Below are 6,000 nucleotides of genomic sequence, written 5' to 3' on the forward strand. Positions count from 1 at the left end.
AACTTTCTTGTTTGATTGGAGAAATAATAAAAAAGTAAATGGAGGGAATATATATATATATCTTCACCATAGAGATTATCATCACAAAAATTAGCCTATTCCAAAGTTTCTACCTATACATTGAAAAAAAAAAAAAAGTTTGGCACAATATTTGACTTTCTTTAAGGCCTCCAAATATATATAGTTGATTTCATATGTAATTATCCCACCCTTGAGATGCAAATATATGTGATATAAAACTGTTGTGGTACCTACATTTGTTTGGCTTTGAGGGATAGTATAAATCATGGTGTGGATGATTTTGACCTCCTTAAAATGTTTATTTACATGTTCTTTATGACAAATTAATTTTAGGTTTGGAAGATAATATATAATAATCTTATAAAGGGAGCACAAATTTCATAAGTGCCCCGTTAATTACAAAATTATAATAATAACTTTCATTTTTTTTAAATTACAAAATATCCTTCAAAGAATGAAAAAAATAATAAATACCCCCCAAGTTTCAATATGTATGTACTCGTGAAACTAAAGGAGGTTGGAGTGTCTACCAAGATTGAAAGTTATTTTTCAATTTAAAAATTTTCTGTGAAAAAATTTGTAATATTAAGTGTGTGCAATCTCCATTTTAACGGCTTATCAAAAACAGATATTCAATCATATAATCTTTTATGGACTTTATTTTCATACAAAACAATTATGTTATTCTAAATAATTTTAGTTTTGACATTGAGTACATAAATGTTATTTTTGAATTGTTGCTAAATCAATATGATATGTCGAACGTGATTTTTCCACATTCCCATTTCAAACAATTCCGTTGGCCTCAAATTACCATTATTTAGTCCATCAATATTGAACTTAATCCAACAAACTGCAAGTTAAGTTTAATGTGTTCCCATGGACTATTTTAAGTTTTTAACTAATGGAATAGTGATCTATTCAACATCAACCTTCCTCTTGAACCCAAAGGATGTTTCAGCATGATCAAGGCATTATCTCATTTTACCAAGGAAGCAATTTGAATTTGCTTATGTCTTGTTAAAGTATGACATATTATGATGCATTGTAATAGAATAATGAATTTTTTACACTACCCTTATCCTGAGACAAATGATCTACAGTTCTGTGATGAGGGGATATGTCAGAAGGGGGGGGGGGGGGGGGGGAGAGGGGATCAGATTATCATGATTTATCTTAATAAGGTATACTGAGATACACCAAATGACTATCTACTAAGATTAGGATAAGAATGAATCTGATTAGATTATATTACATTTAGTTTGGATAATTTTTATCTCACTCTTTAATATCCACATGTAGAAAGAAATAATTAATTGAGAACTCTTGGATGGTTACAATGTACCTCATTAGAGTATAAATGGAAATAATTAGAATGAGATAAAACTTATCAAAACTAAATCTAATCTAATCAGCTACATTCTTATCCTAATATTCGTAGATAATGACCTGGTGTATCACATTATACCGTATTACAATGCATCATTTTTCACATTTTAACATATCTCGAATATCTCAGCATTTTGAGCCAACAAAAATTCACATATTTTAAACCAGGGAGCATTAGACGTAGAAGAACCGTTTGAGATTTGCTTTTGTGACCACACCATTTTTTTTTTAATGAACCTATCAATTGCCAAATTTTAATTTTATGTAAAATGAATATAAAAAATTGCATGCCACTTTGCCTATAATAATACTGTAAAGTTACTTTTAACAAATTGATGACATATTATCTTTTCTACACGACAACTAGATGTGACGTTAATTGTTATTTTTCTTAAGTTCGAGCACATGACATGCATGCAACTCATGTGGTATATCACAACATCAAGCCATTATTATGCTATGTCTTCAACCCAATTCTCTCGATCTTGCATCATTAGATTCTTGAGCTTCTTAGTAACCGATGTGTCGTGACTCTTACCCATAATCAGCTACAATTGCGAGATTTGATTCTCTCATTATACATCAATGATTCCTTAAATCAACCTAAGCAAAGTAAATATTTATCAATTATTTGGGGTTTCATTTATGTTAGCTCATGCAACGTGTGACATCCACCCGTCATGTTCATAAATGTTCAAACATCTTGATTTCGCATGATTCAAATGTTGGGAGCTTCTTAAGTTATGCTGTTATTGGTTACGCAGTATAATTTCTTCTGAAATGTGTACTAAAAAATGATGATTAGTAGAGAGATTTGACAATTTATAAAATCTTTTAGCATTAATTACCAAATATTTCAACATATCCTCTAATTTAGTAAAATTTCATGATCAAATTTTCTATATAAACAAAAAAATTGAAGCACAAAATGAATTGCGCAAGAATTTTATTCTTCTTCAAATATGGAATATTCTTGAACATATTATTTGTTTAGTATTATTTTAGGTATGAGATACATTACTAGTTGTGATTGTATGTCACTTATGAGATCGTTGTTCTTGACATTTCGTTATTGTCTTCTAATTCGTATGGTTTCGGGTAAAAGTTTTGTATAAAATCTGAGGTTGTCGAGAGCCAATGAATGAATGGTGATCGAGAGGAAAAACGAGCATTATTGTCTTCTAATTCCTACGGTTTCGGGTAAATCTTTGTGTCATTATTATCTATTTTGTGACATCATTTGGCCGTATAAAATGTTCTTTTATTCTAGTTTAGCATGAGCATTTCAAGTGGTTCGTGAGTAGTTGCACTAGGATATTTTTGGTAAATACTAGATTGGTTTATCTGTTTCTGGATATCTTGGTGGACTTGTTGCTTCCTTATTGTTTTTGACTACTCTCTCTCTCTCTCTCTCTCTCTCTCTCTCTCTCTCTCTCTCTCTCTCTATATATATATATATATATATATTATATATATATATATAGGGTCGGGTTCCTACGACCCTTATTACGACTCACATTGCGACACCGTGTTTTGTCTTATATGGGCAAAAATGTTTGGAATGGGCTGATTTTTTGTGAGGATGATCTCTATGGTGAGGAGATCATCCTTGCCAAAAAGCAGCTCATTATGAAACTTCTAGCCCCATGTTTACAATTGAAAAATTTTAGACCGTCCAATTTTTGTAAATCAATTTTGATGGGGTTAGAAGTTTTGGAATCGGATGATTTTTTGCAAGGATGATTCCCTCATCACAGATATCATCCTCATAAAAAATCAGCCCATTCCAAACCTTTTTGCCCATATAAGACAAAAATGGTGTCGCAATGTGAGTCGTAATAAGGGTCGTAGGAACATCACCCATATATATATATATATATATATATATATATATATATATATATATATATATATATATATATCTATCTGTGTGTGTGTGATTTTAGTTTGTTTATTTTAATATTTTTGTTTTTATCCTTATTACTTTGACATTGATTTTGAAAAATATTTAACATGTTAAAAAATTTGACTTAATACTTAAATTTGGGTCACCATGATTTGAGTTCTATTATTCAACTTCTTTTTGACATATTGCAACATGCTATAAGGTGGTGATAATGTAGAACTCATATTAGTTTATTGATTCTTTTTCCTACCAACGTAAGGATAATAATTATGAAATAAAAATCTACTATTAATTTTGAAAGCAATTTGAGATCAAATTAGTGTGATATGTTAAAATAATTGGGAAGAAAAGTTTGTTGAGATAATGTATAAGTCATATTAATTTGTTGATTCTTTTTGGCTTATTGTTAGATATTTTGATGCTAGCTGGAATTTGTGATTTTATATTTTTGCTACTCATTCTTTGGGTTGGTCATCTCGATCTCCTTAATAAATTATCTTTACCGATTAGAATATATATATATATATTTTGCCACTCTAGGTATCACAATTTTAATTTTTGCTCAGATAAACTTCTCTTTATGAAAATGTCATTTTTTTAGTGCGTTGGAAATTCATGAGTTTATGTTCGTTCCACAGACTCAAAAGAATAAAAAATAAAAAAGCTTATGTTATCTGTTCTTGCTTGTTTTATGGGTATTCCAACAAGTAATCATTCTTCTGAAGTTTTAGATGTTTTACTTATGTATTCTTCAGAATCACATATTCTCGTTGGTTAGATCTTGAATATGTGGCAGTTTTTTGGGAATCATTATATTTTCCCAAAGTGGAACTTACTGCAACTAGGAGGTCCATGAAGTTTCCTTTGCATATTTGGTGATCTTTTCATTTTTGATTTTATTCACACTATCGTTAATGATTTATATAATATTAGTGATCTATCTGTAACCCTTTCATACAGACTCAATGTTCATGAGGACAATTTGGTGGGAAGTTTTACTCCAATGGCAAAAGGAGAAAGCAAGTTGAAGGAGAAAGATATGGATGGCTGCAAGATAAAAGACAAAGAGTATAAAAAGTTGAGTCTCAAGATAATAAATTGCTTATTAAAGAAGAAAATGTAGATGAAGAATGGTTCCAGAGACGGAGAATGGTTCGATCATAGTCCGAGTTAAAAAGACAAGCATGAACAAAGCCAGAGGAAAGCACAAGACCATTGAAACCAGTTTGGAGATCTGTTCCCAATATAAATGAAAAATCAGAAGCGTTCATCCGACGTACAAAGGAATCTCTAAGAAATAGTACCAGCATCGAACCAAAAGCATCTTCTTAGTTTAATTAAATGAATGGGGTGATGGAATTGGAAGGATATCAGTTTATGTTTTCTTAGAATAAGAGTTGATTTCAAATGTAATCACTCCATTGTCAGCGTGTGTCTGGTTATACAATTATAAGCAAATTTATTTTAGTCAAGAATAGCTATTTCCTTGTTTGGCTTAAAGGGATAGGATAAATCCTTCTTTAATGTCATCTATGTGTATTATTTGGTGCAATTTATTTTTAGGAAAAATCTGATATGTCATTACTATTTATAAGGTTATTTATTTATTTACGTCGGGGGTGTCTGAACTTACATCCGACTAGGGAGGCCAAAAGAGCTAGGGACGGAGCCAATGCATATGGGTCCTTCCCTAGGCACTTGGAAACGCCCGCACATTCCACACACCGGGTAAGTAAGTGTGCGCCCTCACTGGTAGCCCTGAGGAACTACTGCTCATACTGGGTATCAAACTCACAACTAACAGACTCTCACTACGTATTGGATCCGAAATTGTTATTGAACCACCCCCTCAGTGTTACTATTTATTAGTGTCGCAAGCAAACATTTAAAAGGGAAATTAGCAAACATTAACGCCAATATAATTTTTAGTTTCACGAGGATTTGCCATGGGTACTATGATTAGGATGTCAATTCGACCCGCTAACTTGCCCAACCCAGATTGAACAGGACTAACTGGTCAGAAGGGTAGGACCAGACCCAAAGTTTTCACGCAGAAGTCAATTTTAAAAACCCATTTGATCTAATTCAGTTCAACTGGTTGAATCGATAACCTTTCTGATCTGGCCGATCAATGAACAAGGCCATTGAATGAATTTATAGACTTAATTATTAAGAAATGTTTTTTAAATCTAAAATTTTAGTTTTAAAAACAATTTAAAATTTCAAAAAAAAAAACCTACATCACAATTCGTCTTCCTTATTTAATCATTTCTTCTCTTCATCCTAACCCAAACTTCTTCTCTCACTTGGAGTTCCAAATTCCAATAGAGATGTGTGTCCTATACTCATGTTTGTTTTAAAAATAAATAAACAAAAAAATCTTTTAATTAACCATACTAAGAAAATAAATCTATTATTTTAGCTATAATAGGAAATTAAATCTACCGATGTATATCAAGAATTTAGCAATCCGAAGGTTTCTTATGGAAAGTCCTACCATATATCTTTTGAGATTGAAGATTTTGTAGTTATATGTTGAGATTTGCAGAGGGAAGATAGTGTGCTGCATACTATCATAATAAGATACTGCAGTACCCTCAAAATTTTTACCTTTATTGGTAAAATCCATATTATCCTCAACTTTTCAAAAAAAAAAATATCTACGTTTTTTATTTTAAGTTGAG

Source organism: Akebia trifoliata, unplaced genomic scaffold (assembly GCF_017979445.1).
Source record: "Akebia trifoliata isolate Shusen 1 unplaced genomic scaffold, ASM1797944v1 Contig00089, whole genome shotgun sequence".
Taxonomy (NCBI): domain Eukaryota; kingdom Viridiplantae; phylum Streptophyta; class Magnoliopsida; order Ranunculales; family Lardizabalaceae; genus Akebia; species Akebia trifoliata.